The 10,970-nt window shown below is 52.7% G+C and overlaps 1 protein-coding gene across 13 annotated transcripts in view; it reads right to left on the minus strand.

Moving 5' to 3' along the window:
• The window catches only part of A4GALT (alpha 1,4-galactosyltransferase (P1PK blood group)), a 28,087-nt gene extending 24,395 nt beyond the window's left edge, over positions 1 to 3,692 (minus strand). For 2 of the 13 annotated variants that reach the window (XM_063603352.1, XM_063603349.1), the window contains exon 1: positions 3,550 to 3,686. The gene's annotated coding sequence lies outside the window, so the exon portion shown is untranslated. Of the gene's footprint in view, positions 1 to 2,810; positions 3,295 to 3,549 lie in introns of those variants that run through there. The other 11 variants (XM_034948578.3, XM_034948576.3, XM_063603348.1 and 8 more) reach the window with 9 other exon arrangements.
• Between the last annotated feature and the right edge of the window lie 7,278 nt (positions 3,693 to 10,970).

Here is a 10,970-nt window from a genome sequence, read left to right on the forward strand (position 1 = left end):
CCTGAGGGAGCTGAGCTCTCTCTTCTAGCTTTCCCATCAGCTCATAAATGCAGCCAAGTCTCCCTCATCAGAAAGCACACACACAGATAAAGTAAAACAAAAAACTTGCTGCTCCTCTCTATCTCTCTGTCTCACAGACATACACCCAAACACACACCCACGCACGCACAAACACACCCACAAATAAGAGCCAAATGATAAACTGGGGAAAGATCCTTGGCACACAGAGACCAGACAAGGGGTAAAACCTTACTGATGAGCTCAAACCAATCAATAAGCAACACACAAAGAACCTGGCTTCTCATACTCTGACCCAGGAGTTTCATTTCTAGGAAATACGAAGAAATATCTAGCTGGGTCCAGATACAGCCATTCTAGAAGTTCATACGCACTGATTACCAGGTTAATTCCTTCCCAGGAAAGATCTGGCCATGTATAAATGTATGCAGAAATTCAATGTAACATTATCGAAAAGAGCCAAATATATTTTTAAAAAGTCAAGAGATCCAATAACTCAACATGACGTAGCAAAATGCAAGCATTGAAAAATATAAAAAAGTCTGCGATGAGGAATGCTCGTGAAATTATACTAATGGAAAAATATTTTATATAGACAAGATATGCAAATACAGAAAAACGTGTTATTTTATTATTTATTTATTTATTTTTGGAGACGGAGTCTCGCTCTGTTGCTCAGGCTAAAGTGCAGTGGCGCCATCTCAGCTCACTGCACTCTCTGCCTCCCAGGTTCAAATGATTCTCCTGCCTCAGCCTCCTGAGTAGCTGGGATTGCAGGCACGTGCCACCACGCCCAGTTAATTTATTGTATTTTTAGTGGAGATGGGGGTTTCACCAAGTTGGCCAGGCTGGTCTCGAACTCCTGACTTCAAGTGATCCACCCGCCTCAGCCTCCCAAAGTGCTGGGATTACAGGCGTGAGCCACCGCGCCTGGCTGGAAAAACGTGTTTTTAAAGGTCTGGCAAAAAAAAAGGCAAATGTTAACAATAGTTGTCTACAAGTATGCAAACAGGAATGGTTTTTCCTACTTCTTTCGGTTAATTCATTCAAACAATATTCAGGAAGCACCTGCTAGGTGCCAGGCCTGGCACTGGGCTCTGGGATCTGGACAAGGGTCCTTCCCTCCAGGAGCTTCCAATCTGGAGGGAAGCATGCGGTGAGCCAATGAAAATGCAGGGTGATCAACAGGAGTTTGTGAGCACGCCTAGCAGGTCCCCAAAGAAGGAGGCAGCTGGGGAGAGTGAGAGGAGGTGCACTTCAGATCTCAGATGGCTGGCTTGGTGGTGGAGGCCGTCCACCTGCCACCACCTTCCGGGACCTGCATCCCCAGCTGAACTGCATCCTTGGAGGTCTGAACCCAGTGGCCCCGTGGCCAGGTGGGCTTGGGAGTTGCTAGCTGGGGCTGATGTGGTAGTTCACAACCTCCTGGTGTTCCTCACAAACCACCTGGAGATTCTGCCAATCCTGCCCCACACTGGGGTCCCAGGGCCCATCACACGAACTGGAAATTAATGGACCCATTAACCTAGCAGCTAGAGGGCTTCCATTAGTACAAGGAAACAAAACATATTTTGTAGATGGCTGTCCATTTCGGAGTTTATCCTCTAATACTGAGCTGTCCTAGCAGACAAGAAACGACAGGCACCCAAGGCATTAGAAAAATGTTTGAGAGAAAAACTGATGACAACATTGGGTGTAGTGGTGTGTGCCTGCAGTCTCAGCCACTAGGGAAGCTGGGGTGGGAGGATCGCTTGAGCCTAGCAGTTTGAGACTACAGTGAGCTGCCACAGCATTCCAGCCTGGGTGACAGAGGGAGACCCTAAAAAACAAACAAACAGAAAACTAATGACAGACAGGATTCCATCTCTCCTCTTCCTTTCTTTTCCTTTATATTTTGTTTTCCTTTGTATTCCTTTGATTTGGGGACCCTCTTTTTGGGGGTTGCAGCTATGGAAACACAGTGTAGCAGGGTTTCGGGTCCTGGAGAAGGTTTGAGGCTGGAAGAGGGCTGTGGGAAATCTTGAGGGAGGCCTGGCTCCATCCGCACTCTGCTATGGGACCCTGGGCAGGGTGGTTCCCCCATTCTTTGGGAGGAGGTGACAAAGGGAAAGTCTTTGGGCAGCTGGTGGCGGGAACGGGAAGGCCAGACCTGGCCTGAGACCCACCAGGTGCTCGGGGTTATTTGCTGAGTGCAGGGTACGTGACCCCAAGGGGCCTTCGCGGAACAATCACTCGACGTTGGCGGAGGGGAGGAAGCCGCAGAGAGGGTGTCGTGAGGGAAAGGTGGGTGCAGGGGAGATGGCGCTTTAACCCACTCAGGGCCAGAGGCTCCGCCGAGACTATCCAGGTGGGAACTTGTCCCTCCGGATGACAGGTGATGAAACTGAGGGAAGGGGACTCGCCCTGGCAGTGAAACGGGATAGGCGCTGGGACCAGGTGCCCCAGCAGATCCTCTCCCAAGCCCAGTTCCGCTCCCGCTCAGTCCTCAACCTTCCCCAGCTGGAGAGGAGGGAGGGGCGCCTGCGGATCCGAGGCGAGCGCGGAGGCCGGGCGACTCCAACCGGCTCGCCCCGTGCCCAGCTCGTACCCAGGCCGTTTCCCGCACGGGGAGGGCCCTTCCCGCTTCTGGGCAGGTCCAAATCCTCACCCTCCCTAAGGCCGGCGCCGACGCTTCCAGCCCGGCAGAGCCCCCTCCTGCCGGCCGCTCTCCATCCCCGTCCCCAGTCGCATCCGCTCCGGGGCGAGCACCGCCCGACGCCCAGGCTTCCCCCGGACGGAGGAGCGCGACTCACCCACGGTGGCCGGGCAGAGCCTGCCTCGAACCCGGCTTCTCCCCGACGCCCTCTCTCCAGCCCCAGGACCCAACCGGGTGGGGCTGCCCTCGAGGGCTCCGGAGCCAGGCGCGTCCTGCCCGCGAGGGCCGGGGCTCCGGGTCCCGCCGCCGCGCTCCACTTCGGGGCGCAGTTGGGGTGGAGGCGGTGGCCGGGACCGCCGCGCGGGGTTCGTGCGCGCACAAATGTCGCCTCCAGAACAGGTGGCCCGGGCTAGGGCGGCGGCCCAGCCCCTCCGCCCCTGCCTTCCCGAGGCGCCTCCTCCCCACTGCGAGCCGCAGGATCCCCCTGGAGCCCCCGTCCCCCGCAACATCGGCGCAGCCCCTCGTACCTCTAGCTCCAGCGGCGGCGGGCAGCGGACAGCGGGGCCCCGCAGGGCGGGCGGCGCGGCGGCCGGAGGGCAGTGCCTGGGGCCCGGCGGGAGGCAGCACCGCCCCTCCGGCCCGGGGCGGGGTCAGCGCCGCCCCGCCCCGCCCGTCCCGACCTACCCTGCGGGTCCCGGTCCCCAGAGCCCCTGCGGGGTCCCCGCGACCCCGCCCGCGCGCCCTCGCTGCTCCCCGGGGCGGGTGCGGACCGTCCCCAGCCCGCCGGCCAACAGGTAGGGAGCGCTCCCCGGCCTCCGCGCCGCCAGTATTACGGGTTACCATCCCGTTTTCCCCATTGAACTGATGAGAAAACTGAGGTTCAGAGGGTTGAGTACCTCGATGTTCTGCAGTGGAGAAGGGACGCTGTCACCCCTGGGACCCGGGTCGGCCTGATCCCACCGCCTCCTGCCGGGACCGTGCTAAGGGCGTTGCCTGCATCACCCCAGTGTTTGCGGAATTCCAGTTATTTGCTGTATCCTTAACGCCGCCCCGTCCTTTCTCTACTCCTCCTCCTCACTCTCACCTCGCCCATCTTCACAGCATATTGCTATTGGTAATTTGTTCAATGTGAGGAATTGGAATGTATCACACACAATTCGTGTATCATAAAACTGTGTTTTATTCTCTTTGGAACATGCCATGTTTCCAGCATGTCACAGTCCTAGTGCTTTTAGTTCTTACTCCTCTGGGACAACAAAGACTGCAAAAAATGAAACCATTGGGTGACTTCTTGAGTGCTGACGCCCATCCTCTCACTCAGCTGATGACCCAGTGCCCAAGCCACTGAGAAAATGGAACCTCTATCCTAGCCCTGAGAAAGAGCCTGGCACTCAATGGGTGCCCAATAAATACACTTCGAATGAAGGAATCAGTAGAAAATTCCCACCAGCTCCCCCACCCACCCGCTGAGGTAGCACCCAGTCCCTTCCCTCTTGGGACCGGGCTGAACCCGTCCAGCTCCTGGCCACGACCACCCCCTCCAGAAGATCCCAACCCTTCAAGCCAACACTGATCCCGAAACCCTGCCCCCTCTCCATTCTCCCTGGGTCATTCCCATCACAGGCTGTTACTTCTCCCATCTTAAAACGGAAACAAGAGGCCAGGCAAGCACTCACGCCTGTAATCCCAGCACTTTGGGAGGCCAAAGCAAGCAGGTCACCTGAGATCAGAAGTTCAAGACCAGCCTGGCCAACATGGTGAAACTCCATCTCTACAAAATACAAAAATTAGCTGGACATGCTCACTTGAACCCAGGAGGCGGAGGTTGCAGTGAGCCTAGATCATGCCACTGCACTCCAGCCTGGGTGACAAGAGCCAGACTCTGTCTCAAAAAAAAAAAAAAAAAAAAGAATGAATATGGACCCTTTCTCCACTGGTAATACTCTTTTTTTTTTTTTTTTTTTTTTTTTTGAGAAGAGGCTCACTCTGTTACCTAGGCTGGAGTGCAGTGACACCATCTCGGCTCATTGAAACCTCTGTCTCCTGGTTTCAAGTGATTCTCCTGCCTCAGCCTCCTGAGTAGCTGGGACTACAGGCATGCACAACCATGGCTAATTTTTGTATTTTTAGTAGAGACAGGGTTTCACCATGTTGGCCAGGCTGGTCTTGAACTCCTGACCTCAAGTGATTCACCCGCCTCAGCCTCCCACAGTGTGGTGATTACAGATGTGAGCCACGGCACCTGGCCCACTTGTAATACTTTTAATGCTTTTGCTTTATGTTGGCTTTTCCATGATCACAAATGTATTTTTCAGAGAAACTTTGTATTGCTACCCTAAATGGAACACCAGTATCTCAGAGACTAGAAGGCAACAGTAAAAATAAAACTAAAACAATGTTATAAAGCCCGGGTAGGTCCTGTTGCCCCTCCAAGAGCTGAGTTCCTCCTGCCCTCTCCTTGTTAAAAGGAAGATTCATCCCAGCACTTTGGGAGGCCGAGGCGGGCAGATCACAAGGTCAGGAGATCGAGACCATCCTGGCTAACAAGGTGAAACCCTGTCTCTACTAAAAATACAAAAAAATCAGCCGGGCCTGGTGGCGGGTACCTGTAGTCCCAGCTACTCAGGAGGCTGAGGCAGGAGAATGGCGTGAACCCGGGAGGCGGAGCTTGCAGTGAGCCGAGATCACGCCACTGCAGTCCAGCCTGGGCGACAGAGTGAGACTCCGTCTCAAAAAAAAAAAAAAAAAAAAAAAAGGAAGATTCGAAAGGTGTAGAGAGATATTCAAGGCAGGCCAGCACCCAGCAAAGACTTGCCCCTGGACTTAAGCAAAGGGATTAAAAGAGAATTGAGAAGGGAATGGCTTTCTTAGAATAGCCATCGCTGGAGCTGTGCCCAGACCCACAAGCTCTTCCTGGCTATGCCTGGGGAAACAGCCTCCTTGCAGCTTGTTAATCTCACAACCCTCTGAGGTCACCCTGTTATCCCCATTTTACAGATGAAAAAAACGGAGGCTGGGCCAGGCGCAATGGCTCACGCCTGTAATCCCAGCACTTTGGCAGGCCAAGGCGGGCGGATCATGAGGTCAGGAGATTGAGACCATCCTGGCCAACATGGTGAAACCCCGTCTCTACTAAAAATACAAAAATTAGCTGGGCGTGGCGGCATGCGCCTGTAGTCCCAGCTCCTCGGGAGGCTGAGGCAGGAGAATCACTCGAACCCAGGAGGCAGAGGTTGCAGTAAGCTGAGATCATGCCACTGCACTCCAGCATGGTGACAGAGCGAGACTTCATCTCAAAAACAAACAAGCAAAAAAAACGGAGGCTGTTGGCTGGGTGCAGTGGTTTAAGCCTGTAATCCCAGCACTTGGGTGGCCGAGGCAGGCGGATCACCTAAGCTCGGGTGTTCAAGACCAGCCTGGCCAACATGGCAAAATCCCATCTCTACTAAAAATACAAAAATTAGCCAGATGTGGTGGTGCCTGCCTGTCATCCCTGCTACTCAGGAGGCTGAGGCAGGAGAATTGCTCGAACCTGGGAGGCAGAGATTACAATGAGCCGAGATCATGCCACTGCACTCCGGCCTAGGTGAGAGCGAGACCCCGTCCCAGAAAAAAGAAAAATACTGGGCCCAAGATGGAAATTAACCTAAGCTCACAGAGGCTGAGGCAGTAGGATCATTTGAACCCAGGAGTTCAAGACCAGCCTGGGCAACATAAAATGATCCTATCTCAAAATAAAGGTAAGAAAGAAAAAAACAAGCAGAGGTTGGAATTCAAATTTGCCTGACCCCCAAAGCCCCAGCAGCCTTTGAGGCCAAATTATTTTCTAGCCTGACCTGTCCCAACTGCAGGGAGAGCTTCAGAGGCCAGGGCATGAAGGAGGAAGCAGGGGACAAAAGAGCCTATGTGTCTGACCTGCCCTGGCCTCAGTTCACTCATCTGTGAAACTCTGCCCTGGAAGCACAGCCTGGCCCATGTTGCCCTGGGCTCTCCTGACCCCCGGAGCACCCCCTCCGCCTCTGAGCCCAGTGCTCCCCTCTTCCCTCCCTCCTAGCACCCTGGCAGGTCCCTTTCCTCCTAAGGTTGAGCACACAGGCTCTGAGAGGAAGGGAAGGCATGGCTCGTGGCTGGCTTTCTGGTTGGAGATGGAGAGGGCTGGGATGCTTGTGAAAGAAGAGAGTGATCTGCCTGGGGTTGAATCTTAGCAGCGTGGGTGTGGGCAGATTTTTTTTTCTTTCTTTTTTTGAGACACTCTTACTTAGGCTGGGATTCATTATTATTATTATTACTATTTAGAGACAGGGTCTCACTCTGTTGCCCAGGATGGAGTGCAGTGATGTGATCCCAACTCACTGCAGCCTTGACCTCCCAGGCACAAGTGATCCTCCTGCCTCAGCCTCCTGGGTAGCTGGGACCACAGGTGTGCACCACAATGCCTGGCTTTTTTTTTTTTTTTTTTCTGAGATGGAGTTTTGCTCTTGTCACCCAGGCTGGAGTGCAATGGCGCAATCTCAGCTCACTGCAACCTCTGCCTCCTGGGTTCAAGTGATTCTCCTGCCTCAGCCTCACGAGTAGCTGGGATTACAGGCGCCCGCCACCACACCTGGCTAATTTTTTTGTATTTTTAGTAGAGACAGAGTTTCACTACATTGGTCAGGCTGGTCTTGACCACCTGACCTCTAATGATCCTCCCGCTTTGGCCTCCCAAAGTGCTGGGATTACAGGTGTGAGCCACCTCGCCCAGCTTCTAGGCTGAATTTCTTTTTTTTTTGAGACGGAGTCTCACTTTGTCACCCAGGCTGAAGTGCAGTGCAGTGGCGCGATCTCAGCTCACTGCAAGCTCTGCCTCCCGGGTTCACGTCATTTTTCTGCCTCAGCCTCCCAGGTAGCTGGGACTACAGGCACCGGCCACCACGCCCAGCTAATTTTTTTCTTTTTTTTTTTGTATTTTTAGTAGAGACGGGGTTTCGCTGTGTTGGCCAGACTGATCTCGAACTCCTGACCTTGTGATCCGCCCACCTCGGCCTCTCAAAGTGCTGGGATTACAGGCGTGAGCCACCGCGCCCAGCTAGGCTGAAATTCTTAAACTCTTTGAACCAATGGGTTTCTCTCCCATCAGTAAACTGGAGCTGGTCATCTGGTTGTGAATGTTGAATAGAAAGCCTGTGGCCACTTTGGTCTACCTGCAATAAGGGAAGGATAAAGCACTGGCATAGTTACTGTTGGGGTGAACTCCCACCACTTGCTAAGCCCTTTCCAGGGGCACCCCTTACCCAGGAGGACCCTGGGGCTTAAAGAGCCAGGCACAGCCTTGCCTAAGGGCCCTCAGTTAATAGGTCTCAGTCCACAACTCTTAGTCCTGGCTAAGACAGTAGTGGTCCTGGAAGGTGGTGGGCCCCCGGCAGCCCCAGTGGGCCCATGCTCCAAAGCAGATTTCATATCCACGTGGAAAAGAACAGTCTGACAATTTGCATGGTTCGTGGTGTGGTGGCTTTCCAGCAATTTATTTCAACAGGGATTTCCTGGGCCCTAGAGAAGAAAGGCAGGATGTCAACATCTAGACCACTGCTTACGCGGGAGGGGAGGTTCTGTGAATTACTCCATAAGGCTCTCCTGGCAGAAGGAACAGCACAGGCAGAGGTAAGGCACAGGGCCCGTCTCCTCTCATCCCCTCTGTGCCTGCTCTCATTGATCACCCCGTCTGGCCTCTAGCTACAACTTTCTGGTGGACAGGGATCTTTCTTTCTTCTCTCTGCCAACTGTCTGGTAACAGCACACAAAATACTTCCTGAGGAATTCCACCTGGGTTTGGTGTGGTTGACCTGTCCCCAGCTCCAAGGCGGGCCTGTGAGCCAGTTTAAGGCAGTGGCTCCCTTAACATAAGTAACTCCATCTTTTTTTCTTCTTGAGACAGGGTCTTGCTCTGTCTTCACTGCTGCAAGCTCTGCCTCCCAGGCTCAAGCAATTCTAGTGCCTCAGCCTCCCGAGTAGCTAGGATTACGGGCACTTGTCACCATGCCTGGCTTTTTTTCTTTTTCTTTTTTTTTTTTTTTTGGTATTTTTAGTAGAGATGGGGTTTCATCATGTTGGCCAGGCTGGTCTCGAACTCCTGACCTCAGGCAGTCTGCCCGCCTCAGTCTCCCAAAGTGCTGGGATTACAGACGTGAGCCACTGCACCCAGCCTCTCTTTCCTCTTGATGTTAAGTGTGACTTTGTTGTGGAATGTTTAATCTGTAACATTTATATATAGACTAAGCACACTACTATGTATGGTTTGCAGTATTGACTGACTTGTGGAGTGGCTTGAGCCTGTGTGCCTGTGGCTCTGACTACCGAGTAAATGGGAAGCAATGAGAATGCCTCCTTGGGAACCCCATGGAGCTCATGGCTTTTGTGATTGAAACACAAAAAATCTGCTAAAATCCTGACATTGTGGAAAGACACAAACGTGGGCCTGGTTATTTCTGACCCTGGACTGTTCACAACACCCAGCCAGAGACTGGTCCAGAGATGATGTGACCCACATGGTCTTAATGATAGAAGTCTGGGACAGAGGTGTGTCCTCTTCTGGATGGCTTCTAGGTGTGTTGTCTTTTTCTGGACTCGGTGATATCTCATTGCCACATGAGGGGAGGGCCCATCTCAGAATAGAGCCCAGTCCCCCATGAATGGAGCTAGTTACACACACAGAACTGAGTCAGGGCATCCCTGGAGCCATGTCCAGCTGGGCCTGACCTGGTGATCTCCCTGCTTCCATCCCCACCTGGGCTTTCCTGTTACATGGTTTGGTTTAACCAGACAAGCTAGATTCTTTCACTTTTCTTTTTTTTTTTAAGACAGAGTCTCCCTGTCGCCCAGGCTGGAATGCAGTAGCACGATCTGGGCTCACTGCAACCTCGGCCTCCTGGGTTCAAGAGATTCTCGAGCCTCTGCCTCCCTAGTAGCTAGGACTAGAGGCGCACATCACCACATCCAGCTAGTTTTTGTATTTTTAGTAGAGACAGGGTTTCGCCATGTCTCCAACCCTGGACCTAAGGTGGTCCGCCCATCTTGGCCTCCCAAAGTGTGGGGATTACACACCCAGCTTCTTACTTTCCCTTGTACAAGCAGGAATTTTGATTGATACACTCTTATGGGTACTGGCACTTTCCACTCCACCCATGAGCAAGCTTGAGCCTCTCCCATCCCAAGAAAAGGACAAGAAAACAAAAAGCAAAGCAAACACTCCTCCCTCCACCCTGTGACTGCCAGCTCTCTCCTCCTGTCAGCCAGATTTCTCAAACAAATCACCTCCACTCGCTGTTTCTGACCCTTCCTTCCCTGTCTTCTTCATCCCCTTCCTGTCCCCTGCTGAGCCAGCCAGTGTCACAGTGACTGCTGTGGCTCGCCCTTGTCAATACAGAATTAACAATAACAATGTTATTAATGTCTGTTAACAAAACCACAGACTGAAGGAACTTACTGTCCATTTATGACCTTAAAAGTATAAGAGTTATTTCCGGCTTTGGTTTTTTTGTGTTTTTTCTTTTCTTTCTTTCTTTTTTTTTTTTGAGACAGAGTCTCGCTCTGTCCCCAGGCTGCAGTGCAGTGATGCAATCTTGGCTCACTGCAACCTCCGCCTCCTGGGTTCAAGCGATTCTCCTGCCTCAGCTTCCCGAGTAGCTGTGATTACAGGCATGCACCACCACGCCTGGCTAATTTTTTGTATTTTTAGTAGAGACAGGGTTTCACCATGTTGCCCAGGCTGGTCTCGAACTCCTGAGCTCAGGCAATCCACCCACCTTGGCCTCCCAAAATGCTAGGACTACAGACGTGAGCCACCGCGCCTGGCTTCCGGCTTTGTTTTTGACAAGAGTTGCCTGAAAGCCACAATAGCTCCTTGCCCACCCCCAGTCTCATGGGTACCTTGGTACCCAGATATAAGTCTCTTAGACCCTTATCCACTAAAGGAAACCAGGATCCCTTGGAGCATATAAAAAAAAAAAATTAGGCCGGGCGCGGTGGCTCACGCCTGTAATCTTAGCACTTTGGGAGGCTGAGGTGGGCAGATCACCTGAGGTCGGGAGTTCGAGACCAGTTTGACCAACATGGAGAAACCCCGTCTCTACTAAAAATACAAAATTAACCAGGCATGGTGGTGCATGCCTGTAATCCCAGCTACTCGGGATGCTCAAGTTTATAATCCCAAGGAGGCACGAGAATCGCTTGAACCCGGGAAGCAGAAGTTGCAGTGAGCCGAGATCACGCCATTGCACTCCAGCCTGGGCGACAAGAGCGAAACTCCATCCGAAAAAAAAACAAAAACAAAAACAAACAA

Source organism: Pan paniscus, chromosome 23, assembly GCF_029289425.2.
Source record: "Pan paniscus chromosome 23, NHGRI_mPanPan1-v2.0_pri, whole genome shotgun sequence".
In the NCBI taxonomy this organism is placed as follows: Eukaryota; Metazoa; Chordata; class Mammalia; order Primates; family Hominidae; genus Pan; species Pan paniscus.